The sequence below is a fragment of the Macrobrachium rosenbergii genome, chromosome 5, assembly GCF_040412425.1.
Source record: "Macrobrachium rosenbergii isolate ZJJX-2024 chromosome 5, ASM4041242v1, whole genome shotgun sequence".
Classification (NCBI taxonomy): Eukaryota; Metazoa; Arthropoda; class Malacostraca; order Decapoda; family Palaemonidae; genus Macrobrachium; species Macrobrachium rosenbergii.
In genome coordinates, this window is record NC_089745.1 from 17,543,942 (window position 1) to 17,562,086 (window position 18,145).

The 18,145-nt window shown below is 35.4% G+C and overlaps 1 protein-coding gene across 2 annotated transcripts in view; it reads right to left on the reverse strand.

Moving 5' to 3' along the window:
* The window catches only part of LOC136838567 (ubiquitin-protein ligase E3C), a 416,786-nt gene that overhangs the window by 179,674 nt on the left and 218,967 nt on the right, over nt 1-18,145 (reverse strand). The window lies entirely within an intron of this gene.

Sequence of the window (18,145 nt, forward strand, 5' to 3'; positions counted from 1 at the left end):
AAATGCTACAATTAGTTTTTGGAATACTACAAAAATAGTCAACCGTTACCATAAAAAGTCAAGATTAACTATAAAGAAAATCTTCCTACATTGTGGAAGAAATGATCTATATAATAAAAATCTGAAACTGACTTAACCAATAGGCTTTCGAAAATGCTTATTGGTCTTTGTAAGGTTATGAGACGATGATCGTAATGATGATAAAAACAAAATATACAAAGAACTTGGTCGGTGAAAAATCATATAGAATAAATACTAACGGGGTGTGCATTCCCTAACAATGCAATTTCCGAACTAGTGACGGGTAATCAGAGAGGAAAAAATTACAGAACAGATATAATAAAAATCGATATAAAGACCGATCAAATTTGACAACTCTGAAAGCTTACTTCCATATCAACTTGTTCAAAACCTCTACATTGCTCACTGACACTTTCTGTAAAATGGTGAACAAATGTAAATTTCACAGAGAGAGAGAGAGAGAGAGAGAGAGAGAGAGAGAGAGAGAGAGAGAGAGAGAGAGAGAGAGAGAGAGAGAGAGAGAGCCAATTTTCATTTCTTAAAGAACGGTCTTTTTACTTTATAACTGTTTTTAGCTCATTTCACTGAAAGAAATAAAGACACACTGCATTCCGATTACCTACTTACGGGCAACTGTAAGAGTTTATTTTAGGACGACCATTATTCAAAAGGAATGAAAAACGAAGCAATTTCAACTGGAAGCGAAGAGGTAAACAGCACATCTGACGATTATAATCTCTTCCTTTCCTTCTTCTTCAGAAAGCATGATGGTACCACAGGATATCTGGTTCCACGGTCCCCCGTCAGGTGAAAGCGCGGAAGGCACGGCAGTTTTCCCTCGCCGCGAGAAAGCTAAATTGCTGACACACAGGCGCAAAATCCGACTCAAGTTTTGGTTTGGTGCTTTTGGAACGATGCCTAATCTTTACACCATCACCTCTTCCCTACCTTCTCAATTTAATCTGCTAATTTCACAATCTATGAATTTCTTCTGCTTAATTTCTTTTGCCACTTCCGTCAACAATCGGAAGGTTATGTTTTCATCCGCCCACGTGGGGGGCAGTGCTATCAATGCACCTCACGCGGTGCACTGTAGGCATTACTTACAGTTCGTTGCAGCGTGTCTTCGGCCCGCTATAGTTGCAACGCCTTTCATTCCTTTTACGGTACCTCCGTTCATATCCTCTTAATTCCATCTTTCTCTCCACCCTCTCCTAACAAATGTTTCATACTGCCACTGTAAGGTTTTCCTTCTGTTACACCTTTATAACCATTTACTCTCAATTTCGCTTTCAGCCCTCAATGATCTCACATTCACTGACTTTATCTTATTTAGTCAATTATGTTTATAAAAAAAGCACATACATTATAATATACATATAGGCCTTTGTCCTAAATTTTATGTTCCATTCCATATTGTCATCCGCGGGCGAGCGCGCAGGTTCAATGCAAGATATTTCATGAACTGGATACAGGAGCTTGAGGAGATTTAACAAATTTACTGATACATATATTAATCATCCCAAAATTATAAAATTATGGGAGATATTAAATCAGAGTTAACAACTTTTAGTATAGGAAGATAGTTAAAGTCTTACCGATTTACATTAACAAAAAAAAAAAAATTAAAAAAAAAAAAAGACTTGAGCATCTATAGATCATCTGATGAACATATATATCTAAGGATTTCATGAAATTCTCCACACCTGTTCTTCAGGTATTCCAACTAAAGCACTAAGAAAACGACACACGCACACTTGCACGTAACAATAACTATATTCAAAAGCTAAATGATTCATTACATGTTGTATCATATGAAGAAACAAAGAAGGCGTGGCTCACAGCAACCCGTGCATAAGCATGACCCCTGATTACTGGTAACTCAATATAAACATCGATTGCTTACTTTAACAATAACTGGGGACAGGAAAAATGTATGCGAGTGAAAATAATAAAAATTGCTTTGAGTGAATGCCGGCAACGACGGCGGATCATATATATAGAGCTTGTTCCCCCGGGTGCCACCATTTGATAAGTAAGCGCCTTGGCTCCGGTCGCTCACCACTCGTCCCTCGACAGTTCTCCTGCATGGAGAGAGGTTAGCGTCCCGTCTTTCTGTGTATAGTTTTCCACGCTGGAACTTACTACATTATTTCCGTTAGGATGAGAGTGAAAGTGATGTTATTGTACACTGAATGACAGTCACATTCACTGACTTTATCTTATTTAGTCAATTATATTTATAAAAAAAGCACATACATTATAATATACATATAAACTGTACTTATACATATATTTATACGTATATATATGTATGTGTATATATATGTATATATAATGTAACAGATATAAATCTACAATATTTTAAATGTGCATTTGTGAGCTTGTTACTGATAAAAGAAGCTTGTCAGCAGCAAGAATATGTTCAGTTTTATAACAGTATCAACGGAAAAACTACATTATACATAATCGATTTATCCATACGTTTGGTATGATAGTGTACTCATTTCATATATACATGTGTGTGTGTCTTCATTCAAAGCAATTGTTTTAGTGCCATTAACAAGTTGCCTGCACGAATCTTCATGTCGACAGGACAGCATTTTTTACCAGTTCTTATGCGTCAGTTTCTGGTGAAATAAAAAAAAAGCAGCTTCTTTCTTCCATTTATTGTTTTTTGTCATGACAAGCGACTTCGAATTCACAGTCTTGTAGCTGTTGTTGTGGTAAGCCATCCTTAATCTGACACGGGGCTTGAGGAGGAAAAAATGCTGTACTTTAGTGACCTTGAGCCCTAATTAGTGATTGCTCTAGGGATTAATAGGATGAACCGCTCTTTGGGGGTTAAAGCTTAGGTACAATGCTCATATATGGAAAGGAGAGTAGAATTGTAAATAAATCGTTAAATAAATATTCCAATAAAATATTCATGTATGATCTACCCTCTAAGCAATTGCTTTCAGTGAAAATTGTTTTAGAGAAAAAGTATGCCCTAAAAGTGTGTGTGTGTGTGTGTGTGTGTGTGTGTGTGTGTGTGTGTGTGTGTGTGTGTGTGTGTGTGTGTGTGCAAATGGATGAAGCTTACTCTCGTATAGAAATGAAAACCACTTCTCTTCGCAGGACAACCTATAGGATCAGTCAGTCATGCATTGCTCGGCATTCAACGGCAGGTCGATGATCGCGGCTCTGGGCTGCGTGATTATCCTCATGGGTACTGTGAGTCAGGGGCTTGTCCTTTGCCCTCAGTTCCCTCGATGCTGCTTCACCTCAACGTGTTGGGCCCTGTGTCCTTCCTGCAGGGAAGCCAGGTTCTTCGTCAACGGAATAAGACTGTTTAGAGTCCGTCAGAGGAGATGCTCCAACACAGAAAGAATCCTTTACCCAGATCCTTTCGTGGACCCCAGACATGCATACTTTCCAGAGGAGATCTTCTGTTTCGAGGACTTCTGAAAACCTCGCCTGTACGCGTACAATCATTGTTTCTTCTCAAATTGTGTCCGTTTAGTCGTCTTTTTCGAAAAGCAGGCAAACAAGGCACACACCACCACCACTCAAGAAGAGAGAAGCACAAGCACGAGGTTCAAACGCAACTCAACCAAGAAGTTCCAATATCGTTCCGCTTTTGGAGGTTTCCGTTTGCTCTCCACGTCGTCGGTGATGTTTATCAAACTCAGGAGGGATTTGTGTGTTCCTGTTCCGTAACGTTAGCCGACATTCTGCGCGTTTCCTCTACAACAAGCTACATGAGCGTTCGCTATCTTTTTGAGATATCCAAAGTAGCAAGTTGCCTTCAACGTTGATAGGAATAATGAGAGCAGTAAGTCAGAAAGATGAACAAACAAGGACGCATCATATATTTAATGATTCTTACTCAGTTTTAAGCACGCCACGGGTGAAAGTAACTGATTTCTCCCTTAATGAATGTGATGAAACAACAGAGCTCGTGAAGTGCTGAAATTCACCATCACGTTTCGTTTTTCGTTTTCATTTAAGGTTCTGTGCATGAGTCCTTTATATACGAAAGTTCAATGTGAAGTGCTAGAAAAAAAATCAAGTAAATACGTTATCTACGTAACAGGCATGCGGCTGATCACTTTTATGCAGTTTTCGTATGAAATACCTAACACCAAGTTTTCAGGATTGATTTGAGTGGGAAATAACCATTCGTGAAAATAATCAGCATCATAGTCCTCTGATGTCGAACCAGGTATTTCATAATTAGGCATCCGATTCAAGTTATCACATGTTTTCACTTTGATTTATTTAAAAAAATTGTTGTAGAAAAACCAGAACAAAGATCCCTTCCAACACTTCCAGAAACAATCCCTAATTTTGCAATACATATAAAACAGCTAGTCATTTATAAATATTTGCCATGTGAATATTTGTTGTTATGTGCTTCAGTTGTTTAAATCTTGTCTTGTAAATACTCTAGATTTAAGTGTCAAACTATTATCCTTCATCACGTGCAGTGCAATCGACGTCAAATTTATTTAATAGCACTGCTCGATGGCATTGGTGAAATGTATTTACGGCTGTCAGTGAGTACTGTTTTTTAGGCTTTCATATTTATGTTTTTCAGCCTATCTATCCATCTATATATGAATATTATATATACTGTATATGTACATATATTATATATAATATATATATACTGTATATAAATGTGTATATATATACACATATATATAGTATATGTTTATATATTTTTACATTCATACGCATTTATTGAAGGATCCATCTGTTGCTTAGAAAATAAAGCTATCTAGTTAAGGTGACCTGTAGTTTTAAAAACACATGCATGTGTGTGTGTGTATATATAAAATATATATATATATATATATATATATATATAATATATATATATATATATATATATATATATATATATATATATATATATATATATATATATATATATATATATATATATATATATAAACTTTATCACTTACACAATTATCCGTGCATTAATACAATTATCAACAGGCCCTCAATGAAACTGGATGGTGTCTACTGCAGATATTTATTCAATAAAAATTACCTGTTTTCCAGGACTAACAGTCCTCATTGTCAAGTATCCGCTGACGTGTTGACAATGAGGACTGTTAGTCCTGGAAAGCTTGTAATTTTTATTGAATTTTACTTTATATAGATACCATCTAGTTTCATGAGGTCCTATTAGTATATATATATATATATATATATATATATATATATATATATATATATATATATATATATATATATATATATATATATATATATATATATATATATATATATATATATATATATATATATACACATATACACACATTTATATAGCTCAATTTTCTAAGCAACAGATGTATCTTTCAATAATGCACATGGATTTATTTATGTACGTCCCTCCATTTCCTCGTGCCTATAAGTGAGGCATTTGAGGTAGGAATAACTGAGTCTCTTGATGGTTTACGAGCTCTTCAGAACTCAAGCTTTCGTTGTTCATGCTTCATCTGTTAATAACAGACGTTGCTCAAAGGTCAGTCTGACTTTGGCGATTAAGGATCTCAACATTTCATCTTCCGTTCTTCCAACCGGGAGATAATTGTAATTTGTTATTTTAAGAATGTCAGTTGTTATACTTGTTTTTCATTGTTTTTTATAAATAAAATCTGAATTTTTTTTTGTCATTCATTTTCTCCCTTGAACAATTATATAGTTGTCCTGGACTACTCCCAGACGCCTTCCTTGACAATTTATCTAATGATAGGTACAAAATCGCGCACGTAATCACACTTCTCTTTATCACCATACGGAAGCAAGTCTCTCTGGGTCAGGTTGCAGGCCAATAACTTAAGAAGTATGTGTGTATATGTATATATGTATGTATATATATATATATATATATATATATATATATATATATATATCTTAAAACTGTGAAGAGGCCTGATGGAGGGCGAAACTGTTGGGACAAATTAAGAATATTATTTTTCCTCTGGTTCTCCTCCTTCATCTTATTGTGGAGTGCATCGTAATATTTTATATATATATATATATATATATATATATATATATATATATATATATATATATATATATATATATATGTATGCTTTGTGTTATATGACATTAATGCTCTTCTAAAAGAACACCACCAGTATATAGATGGAATCCAAGGAAATAATTTTCTGTCTATCGCAGATGTAAATGCTTCATGTTATATATTCAACTCGAAACTCATTTAAAACTTTAATGAGCAGAGAGAGAGAGAGAGAACACTGAAGCCTGTGGTTATTAATACAGCCTTAATAAACTTGTAGTTCCCCGATGCTGAGCATATCTTTCATGTGATATAATCGGAGGGTGTGCCGAGGAAGAGTCAACATCAGGACAATGACACAAGAGTTCAAAACCACGACATACCAACAAAGAACCCCACTAGCTGGACATGCCAACATAATTACAAAAATAAGACATTCCAGCATAATGAGTCCAATAACAAATGCCTAAAAAGGTCAATAAAAGGACATGCTAACTACACCGATCCCAACTGGGTCTCAGAAACAAATAAATTCTCCTCGCTTGTGAATCCTGATGGCAAATATTTATTCACGTAGGAAAACTTTCTGGGAAATCTAATTTATAATTAAAATTATTTAATATATAAGATCCAAATTACACTTTTGGATTTAAAATTAAGATTATTTGATGAACATTTAAAATCATCAAAAGAGAAAATTTCTGTAGATAGTACAGCAACAAAAGCAAAATACCTAAGGTTTTCTTGAATAGAATGCCGACAACAGCATCCATCTCTAAACGAACATTTAATGAGTTAGAAAGCATTCTTTCCGAGTTTGTACTTGTTCCAAGAGGACTTTTATCTATTCATCGTAAAATTTAAACACCATTTGCTTCAAATATATTTATCTGCTATCTTACTTTGCCTTTTCACTTATTCAATGTGATTTTATCAATTTACTGATTCATAAATAGTCTGAGAGCTGAAGGTCCTCGTCTCTTTAGCATTCCGGCTCTTTCACATAAGGCTTTAAAATTACCGTAATACTGCTTGTAATATAATTAGTAAAAATTTCAACGGAATGATTGGTATGTAATTATATCCGAAACGCATACTTTTCTATCGTAACAGAATATGTAACAGCCCCACAATAAGCGGGAAATCCTGGACCAGTCTGTAGGACACGAGAAAGTAACGTATCAAGGTTTTTATTTCTTCTTCATCAAGAGGAGAAGGACGTTTTTATCAGCCCTCATCAAATTTAAATTTTATTTTTCAAGTAGCCTACGACGTGTTCGCATTTTCACTACTGTTCACTGCGCATGTCCGTGTTGGCCAGGAAAATATTGTGACCTTGCATGACATTTCTCGAGAATTTTCCCTCTCTTTTAACTTTATAAACCTTTTATAGTGCAGAATGAAGACATACGATCAATTTACTTTAAAAGTATACTACGCAGTCCGCCAGCTTGAACGATGAATAAGCATCTTTTATTTGGGAAAACAAAAGAATATTTTCTTGGAGTAAATTTGAACCTAATTAGTCAGTCTTTTGCTACTCTCGTAAATATGTTGTTTAATCATTCAGATTACCACTATCTGATAGTTTGGGGTATTAACAAAACATCGATTAACGAGTCGAAGTGATTAGTAAAGTATCTTAAAACCTAGCAGTCAATTCATTCTTTCCTTTATATGGCACAAACAAATGACTGCAACAAATCCTCCCACTGGAGCTTCTTCTTCTTCTTCTTTTCTTGTCGTGAATTGCGTCAGTCCGCTTTCACTCTTTGTTGCTCCAGGACTTTCTCTTTCGAAAAGAATCTGCATTTCTTTTCTCCACGATGGCTGGCTCTGCTCTCCCTTGCGTCGCATAGCGTTTCATATGATCATGTATCACATTATCACGTCGCGTACAGAAAGATACAGGTATTCAATTTATCTATCTATCTATTTACCTACACACACACACACACACACACACACACATATATATATATATATATATATATATATCTTATATAAAAAAGTGAAATAAAGTGAATGTTTATATGTTTGTGCAATACAGAAATCCGAACCGCCTGACCGACCTAGACAAAATTTGGCACGTGGCCATCATTTGACCCAAGTTAGATAATAGGTAGGCTTCAAACATGTACCCCCGTGACAGACAGACAAACACAGACATTTATCCCATTTATCCAGGCTACTGTTCCTTTTATCCACGTATTAAGCCATTTAAGTAGCTGGTGGCTCAACCAGACGTGCAAGGTGTACGTTGAAAGTATTTCTTTTTTTTTTTTCGTTTATTCGTTCAAATGTAATTTGTTCGTTTCTTCTTCGTTTTTACCTTCGGATTTCGTTATAGCGACTGTTTCGTGACGTCACGATGACTTATTTCGTTATAAAGTCGGTTTAAATAAGGTTTGGAATAATATTAGAAAGGGAGAAAAAGCATCCCTCGAAAGCCATTCGTCTTCCTCATACACACACGTGTTGCCCAGTCGAGAGGAAATTTCACTGATTACCTGTTACTACGAAGTCGAGACGTCCCATCTGTTTTATAGCATTGATAGTGACCGCATCAAAAGGCTACTGGCAGTGCATATCTGTACCTACTCACCCTGCATTCTCTCTCTCTCTCTCTCTCAGGTCTACAGCGAAACAAGCTTTACCGAAAATAATTTATTTGACAAAATCTAGCATAACTAGATTGAAAGAAATAAGAGATGAAATAAAACAATCATATTACAGTCTATCATATTTTAACTAATTAATGTCTTTGCACTGTAACTCGAAATAGGTAAAAATAAGTCAACGTCCAGTACACTCCCAATGAGTACATCTTCAACCTCTTTCTCAGCGAAACATCTGAAGAAGTCAAACAAATCCCAAATCCATTCTTAACCAAAATGCATAAAAATAAAGATATGGGAATTCCTCCCATGTTACTTATAAAGTACACACAATAAAATAAATGCTTAAAAAAAATCTACAGTTTGGGAAATTAAACATGGTTCCTACCTCCAAACAGCAATGTTTACAGTCTTAATCGATAAATTACAGAGTCTTCACTGAAGACTTATAATAATGTTCAGTGTTGGTCTCTGAATGATCATTTTTCCCATAACTAATCCCTTCACATTCTGGGACTCTGCCCAACAGAAACGCACATACGCACGTTTACACCGGAAACTGGACATTTCTGGCGAACGCACTCACAAAGTCATGTGACAAGTTCCCACGTCTTGAGAATAAGTGATGTAACAATTTTACTTAATTAGGAAATGTGTCAGATAACAGCTAAACATCCTCTCCAAGATTTTCGGAAAGTTTTCCTCCACACTTGTTAATAAAACATCTACTGAGTATTGAATTCATAAAATACTTGTGACCTATAAGCTTTTCACAAGCATAGTAGCTGCTAGCTCAACCCGACATGCATGATGTACAATGACAATATTTCCTTTTTTTTCATTCAAGTGCAAATATCCTCATTAATTCGTTCATTTCTTCTTCGTCTTTACCTCTGGACTTTATTATAGCAACTGCTTCGTGATGTCACGATGACGTGTTTCATTATAAAGGCGGTTTCAATGAGGTTTGGAATAATATTAATTATCGAGCGATTTGGCAACAACGCTTCACTACAAACCTAAGGCCAGGTATTGACAATAAGGTTTACCTGCCAGATCACCCACGACTGTTTGAAGGATGAACATCCACATGAAAAAAAGCAGAACTGTCAGTTGGACCGTCAACACATACATAAACAGAAAAAAACACAAAACACTTAGGTGATAACACACTATTACAGTAAGTCCACCATGTTGATTTTTAACTACTAGATCTAATGATCACACTACCATTTCTTCCTTGAGATTCGGTTTCGTACAGTAACGAGTTAGGATTATGTTCACGTACACTGAAGCCACTATAAATTTCTGCAATTTGCTGAAGTTAGATCCATGCACAACTCTCCTTTGTTTTGCTCTGCAGTGCATTTCACGCAAGTGATGAAAGGTCCGTCTATTGTTGCAAGGGAGACAGACCTTCTCCCCCCACCCAACACAAACACACAGACACACCTGAGCACATGCTGTAGAAATATAAGATTTTATTTACTGTCTCTGTTCAGTGGAGATGCCTTTTATTCTTTTCTAGTAGAGGAACATAACTTCCCTTCCCTCTCTATCTTCCCCTCACCCTGCCCTTCCAATTCCCCTCCCCTTCACTCTTCCCTTCTTTTTCCTCCCCTCCCCCTTTCCCTTTCTCTCCCTTCCCCCTCCTCTCCCCTTCCCCTTCCCTCTTCGTCCCCCTACCCATAGACTGTCATTCAGAGTTTTCCTGGCAGTGCTGGGTTGGTCAGCTAGTATATACAATTGTGTGTGTGTTTATATATATATATATATATATATATATATATATATATATATATATATATATATATATACATATATATATATATATATATATATAATATATATATGAAGCACAATATTTACCTATGTAAATACATAATCCATATAGAAATATTTGCATATTTGTACAAACTAAACAAACCCATTAACTAAGTACATGCATATGTACACACACATACTAACTATATATATATATATATATATATATATATATATATATATATATATATATAATATATATATATATATATATATATATATATTGCATATTTGTACAAACTAAACAAACCCATTAACTAAGTACATGCATACGTACACACACATACTAACTGTATATATATATATATATATATATATATATATATATATATATATATATATATATATATATATATATATATATAATATATATATATATATATATATATATATATATATATATATATATATATATATATATATATATATATATATACTGTAATCCGTATTCCATAACAGGGGACCAAATCATAAGATTTTCCTTACATAAGCAACAAGGCTAATTAGTCTAATCATCAACCACCCTATATACTCTGCACCACTCACATTTATATGCCATGTACTCGTATTTCTCGAGCTTTTTTAAACATCAAAGCCCTCCCCTTTCAACATCTCTTTAACTCTGTATAGCCAGCCCTTTCTGGATTTCCCTTTCTTCCTTCAATTATCCTCCATTCTCTCCACGTGACCAAAACCATTTCCAAACACTTTGTTCCTTCTTTCCACTTATGATAGACTTTGTATCACACCTTCACCTGGCTCGAATTTTCCAGAACCATTTTTCTTTTTAATGTTTAGTGTCTCTCTCTCTCTCTCTCTCTCTCACACACACACACACACACACACACACACACACACACACACACACACACACACACACACACACATTAGCACCTTTGATTCTCTGCTAAGCCCTTGATACCTTCTTTACTTAACAATTTCTGTGATTTACCATTACTCAGTCTTCTTACCATCCATTACATGTTCTCTCAACTTCTTAAACGATCACACTATTCCATTCTTTCATCAGCCACAGTAATACTGATGTTTCTTCTTCCTTCTGTCCACATAACTTCTTATTGTTAGTCTTATTAATTTGCACTTCCACTTTTCTCTTATCACAAGAACTTTCAAAGCATTCCATCAGTTTATAAACATTCTCTGCAATGTAAACAACTAATACTGTATTACCTGAAAACACCTGCTTCTCAATACTCCATTCATGGCCCTTTTATTCTCCAGTGAATGCAACACACACATCGGTACTTCCCCTTATGTTATCACGACTCCTTCCATAAACACGTATCATACACTTGTCTGAGAACTTGTTTTATTCCAAATTATGATAGCCGCATATTCAAACACAAGATTCACAATCATCACAAGATCATCAAAAATTATCCAAAAACAAACTGAAGTGGTCCTTGTGTATCTCAAGGTCTAGTGGTTTGTATCCAACTGAAGTCCTGTTTACTCCCGCTTTCTTCTCAGCAAAGTTACTTCAGAAAGGGACAGTACAGTAGCTCACAGGTCTCTAACTACCGAATTCTTGTCATCACGGGCATTATGTGGTAGGTTTCATAGCTAAAATATCTTCTTGGTTGAGCTGTGCAGCAGTTAGTACATGCTGGAGCTACTCTTCATCACAGTTTACTGTTGCTGCATGGCTTAATATTACTGAAGCAACTCGCAATCTGTTATCCTGAAGGTGACCAAATTTTTCTCCACACTGTTCTTGGAGCCTCATATAAAGCGGAATTGTTTGGAGAAGGTGGAAAGTACAATGGAAGAAGGAGAATTTGAACAGGAATGAAAAGAGTTGCAGCTAGGGGCCGAAGGGACACTGCAAAGAATCTACGTAATGCCTACAGTGCACCGCATGGAGTGCACTTACAGCACTTCCCCTCTACGGATCTTGCAGCCTCATCTTAATGTGGGTGTAGCTGCTTTCATTTATGGAGGTCTGCTATTACTTTTCTTCTTACAACCTGCAAGAACGCTACTGTCCTCTCATTCGCTTGAGTCCATTCAGTCTTTATTCTCTTGAATTTTTTCTGCTGTAAGATAAGGAATCTCTAAAATTTTTCGTAAAATACGTCCAGTATATGCAGTTCATGCGCATTAAAAATCCGTGCTTCCACAGCATTGACTTATTTGTGGCGCACTGTCTAAAGCATTTACTTGAATTCAAAAGTATTGAAAAAAAACTTATGCTTTTTCCCTTTTTTTTTACTCCAAAGGTGGCTGACTTCCTACAAAACAGACAATCATTTTTGAAAAAAAAACTTCCTTAGAAACCCCCAAGTGCATGACTTCCACAGCTTGTGCCTGGCTTTGACTTGCCGTGCTTGATGCCCTGGCCATCAGATATAGGTTACACTATGCATGGCGGCAGTCTTTGCACACCTTTCCCCTGCGTAAAGGGTAAATGATATCTTTACTCCTGCGCCAGGAAGTGGTGACTGTGCCGGGATTATTATCCCGAAGTTTCACTCTTAAGGAACTTGAGTGTGCAATGATGTCACATATACAGTATAACTTCATCCACACTTTCATTGCCAAATATCACCGCTACTGGGATCTGTGGTGCACCAGGCAATGATATTTTGTTTATGTACCACTATTCCCAGATGGTGGGATGGAATAATAATTGGGAAACTCTAGTGAAAATATACATGATCAATGCCTGTCAAAGGTGAATTGCGTGGGACTTTTTTTTTCCTTTGCTTCACGTATAGACATTTTCTTGGTTTCATCGCATTCATAAATGTGTACAATATATACTCCTGTAAAAGGTAAATCTAAAGCAAATAAAGGTTTGGGGTCCTTAAACTATAAACAAATTATAATTTCATTAGGTTGTCATTTTTCCCCGGTCTATACCCTAATATGTTTACTTCTGAGAGATGGTCATAGTTATCTGACAATACGTACAGTAAGAATAGCCAATAATCGCCAGTATAATATTTGAAATTTATTGTCTTTCACTGGAATATTTTTTTAATCCTTCAAAAACTTTCAACAATAAAACATGAAGTGGCTCATTAGCAAAAAATATATCCTCAATGAAAACTAGATAATCCTGTAGGAATGATAGTTCATAACAAAGGTAAATGCATCACTATCAGAGCCACTGGCCCCACCGGACTAACACCATAGCCACTATTGTTATTACATAACAGTCACAGAACAAAGAGCGACACTGAAAGAATAGTATTAATGTTCCGCATAAATCAAAGCTCTACGTTCATATTTTTATAACTCAACTTTCCTAATTCTCATTTATATATATATATATATATATATATATATATATATATATATATATATATATATATATATATATATATTTACATACCTATATATTATATATATACATATATATAAAACACGCACACACATATATACATATATACTTATATACATACATACTAAATCTAGAAGTTCTTCAATTCAGAGATTTGTCAATTTCTAGTTAAATGGAAATTACAACTGAGCTCCTTTACGAACAAGAGATATTTATTTTCAAAAACACAGGTTAGACTGTACAAAGAGGTAAATGAAATCAAAAGACAAGATTTGCACGATGTAACCTCACAGGTCTCTTCGGATTTAAGGAGAAAACCGATTAACTACACTAAACTATCCTTATTTCTCTGTCTTAGTTCAAAAAAATCAAGCAGCACACTCCATTCAATAATGCATAATTCGATACAATTTGATAACAGCGTTTCCTTCATATACGACTGTGATCTGAATGAAAAATTTTCAAGGTGTGTCGTCGACAACTCTAGTTCATGAGGTATTGTGGGAGATTAAAAAAAAAAAATACAATCTGTAGGGTCCAGGTAACCGGGGATCCACTAGAAAGCGGGGACTCCTTGGTGGTTTCTGAGGACTGAGGCAGGCAACAGTGTCTCTGTCTGCGACATAATGGAACAAGTGCTACATCTAGAGGCGTTCATACTTGACCGGACAGCCTCTGGGGGGAGTCTCGGATGCTGTTGCCAAGCACGAATAAATGCTCATACATTTGGAAGGACAAAAAAAAAAAAAAAAAAGTTTATCGACAGTATTAAACCTCGAACCGCTGTTTAAGAGGTCAAAGTCATAATGGTTATTGACCCTTACTACCCTGTTAAACGTATAAGTAATAACACTACTTGAGTGAAAGGAACTTTACTTAAAAAAAAAAAAGCTATACCACCCAGACTGCCTGGAATTCATAGCAGGATAGATCTGTTTTCTCGCCAAGTGCTGAGTAGCAAGTAGATTCAAAGGAACATAGGAATTAAACTTTGGTTGTTAGTTACGTTAGATTTCCCAACGAGGCGTTAAAATGTTGGAAATAGGTTAAATATGAGGTGGCAACGGTTTGTTTTAATTCTGGTTAGTATAGACACACCTGCCTTTATCATTCTCAAATGTTGACAAGACAGAACTGAATCTTCCTTACATATATATCTATGTTATTTGAACATATCCTCTTTCTGTGTTTACTTGCTGTAGTTGGACTGCTAACTCTTATAGTACTACGTAATGGGGTTCATAGAAAACGTTACAAGGAGTTTACAGAAAATGCAATATGCATAAGTTTCAAGATTGTAAAATAATCATAAGGACAAAATTAAACAACCTCCGTTTAAACAAAGGCGTATCCAGTAATATTAAGTACAACTACGATTATCAAAGTGCAACCCTGCAACTACGAGTATTAAATGCAGCTCTGCAACTATGATATTAAGTGCATATATGATTCTTTTAGAGTAGATTTGATGTTGTTCAGCGATCGTGAGTTCAGTTCACTTAACTTTAAAGAACTGTTTCTAAACCTGAACAAAATCGGGAACCTGTTCCCTCACACGAGAACAAAACAATTTAAAGGCATAACTTTATATATGTATATAATTTTCTAGAGGGAGAACTATTATGCACGCCTGTTAAGTTGACAGTCAGTAAAATAGTAATCAAGGAATTAATTGATATTTTCCAGTATAATATATATATATATATATATATATATATATATATATACACTGTATACACATATATATGTATATATACACACACACACATATATATATATGTATGTATGTGTGTGGCATAATTCCATATTCTTCGTATTTTTTCTTATAGAAGAGCAAAGTCTACTAATTTCTAGAATGTATCAGATTATGAACTCAGCTCCGTGTGCACCTGATGATCCTTATAGTTTACATAACATGAATCGGTTTCCTACATTTCTTGGAAATATTTCTGTAATAAAGCATTTTACGCACTTGCAGGATTTTTGTTTCAAGAGATGATAAATATCTTATTAAAACAAAATTGAAAACAGGAAAGAGCAAACGAAATCTCCAATAATCGCTCTCTGCATCTTGGGAACTTTTGTTAGAGACGAAACAAAGTGTCGAGAGTCATGTGCCTGGGATCTGTTATCAAACATCAGTGTGGCTAACCTTGCTCGTCATTTAACATCAGTAAATATTCAGTAAAATACTTTGTAGTAGGAGACTGGTCACATAAATGATTCATAACAAGCATCTGAGCCACACTTTGTTTAACCCTACGCTGGTTTTTCCCTGAATAATCCTGTATCTATTTCAAATTTTCAGTTAGAATCCTACCATTCCTATATATTGTATTTCATGTAAAAAAAATTGAGGAATGAAAAAAGAACATATATATCTTTTTCATTCCTAAACTTTTTTCATCACGTAAAGGTATTTATACAGAATTGGTAGGATTCTAATTGAAAAATTAAAATAGACACAGGATTAATCTAGGGAAATCCCCGTGGGTTTAGACAAGGTGTGACTCAAATAATTGTTATGAAACAGTTTTGCGATTTCTTTAAAATTAAATGGGAAAAAGCTGTACGCGGAACCCATGGACCTAGAAAAAAGCTTATGGTAAAACTAACGAGGCAATAAGGAGGCTTTTGAGGATGGATGGCATAAAAGATACGTTGCTGACAGCGAAAAAAAGTTATGATGGATGTGAAGATTGTATTAGAATTAGTAGGTGGAAGGGTGACTGGTCTGGGGTAAAAATGGGGCTGGACAAAGGTGTGTTATGTCTCCACGGTTGTTTAATATAAGGTAGGTGTGATCTGACAGGCAAGAGAAAAGCCAGTAGAAATAGGCACGAAATTGTGGGATATAAAATGGGTTGTGAACCCATGTTAATTGCGGATAATGAAAAGCAACACAAGAGAATAGTGAAAGAGTTTGACTGCTAAACCAAGGGTGGCAGCCTCAGCAGTGAACGTTTAACAACATTAGCCGCTCATGTATCTGCACAGCAGGGTCATTTGCGTCGCGTCGAACTCCCTTATACCAAATGTGACCATATGTGAATACTTAATACTCTTCTAGCTTATTTTATATTACCGTTCCTCTTCATGATCAAATTATCCTGAGCTGAAATCAGTATTTTCTTTTCCTAAATGAAAAATGTGGTGGCGGTAGTGACTTAATTTTTTTTTTCTCTGCAGCCACCCCCCTATATGGGGAACCGGCTCGATTAAAAAAAAGAAAAAGAAATATATATATATATATATATATATATATATATATATATATATATATATATATATATATATAAACATTAAGCCAGTTCCCCAAATAAGGGGGTGGTTGCAGTGAAAAAAATATAAGTGTCGTATCAAACGCCAGCTTCAAAATAGATACAAAAATATGACAAGTATCTAGAAATATCAGTACTATACATTTACCTCTAATTTATCCATATATGTGTAAATGTGTATATATATACATATACTGTATATGTATATATATACATACATATATACAGATAAATGTATAGTACTGATATTTCTAGATACTTGTCCTCATATTTTTGTGTCTCCTTTGAAACTGGTGTTTGATACGACACATGTATGCGTAAACAAGTCGAGAGAAAAGAAAGCAGCTATGAGCTTGATCTATAACCAATGACCCAGCAAAGGTATCTGTGCGTAGACTTTCCCCTCCCTTGCCATGCGTGTGTAGCATGACAACAGCGATGTTATTCAGTACCCATATCATGACCCTCTCTACTTGCCGGGAGCAGGAACCAACTAGCAAATCCCTTGTCAAGTGAGCCACCCAGACACATGAAAAGGAGGACTCAGGTTTACGAAGATGTTACATCACAAGGCACCTAGTTTTCTGAACATCGAAACTATATAACAGAGTTTCACCTTACTATTTTTACCAGTTATATCGGTGTCCTTCTGTGGCTACATATGTACAAAAATATTATCCTCTAATGGTTCTAACGAAAACGTGCGAGAGCTATAAACAGAAATCAGACGTATGGGAGTTACTCGTCTTCCCCCAACTTTCACCTTTCCCCCATCGAAATGGGAAGAAGGAGTTTCTCTTTGCAGATCTTCCTCCTATTTATTATCTACGGATATAGGCTTGGGGGGAGGGGGAGGGGTTCCGACTCCCGCATCTTATCCCATGACGGGAAAACACCCCTTCCTTTGCATAGCAATTTTCTCCAGGCGCCCCTTACATAGAAGTATGTGGTAGAGCTGGCTTTCCTTGATCTACGAATGAGATAGCAAAATCCCTACATAACTGAAGCGAAAGTGGTCAACAAGACTTGTTTGGAATTCGGCAGGATAACACTACGCTAGTATATC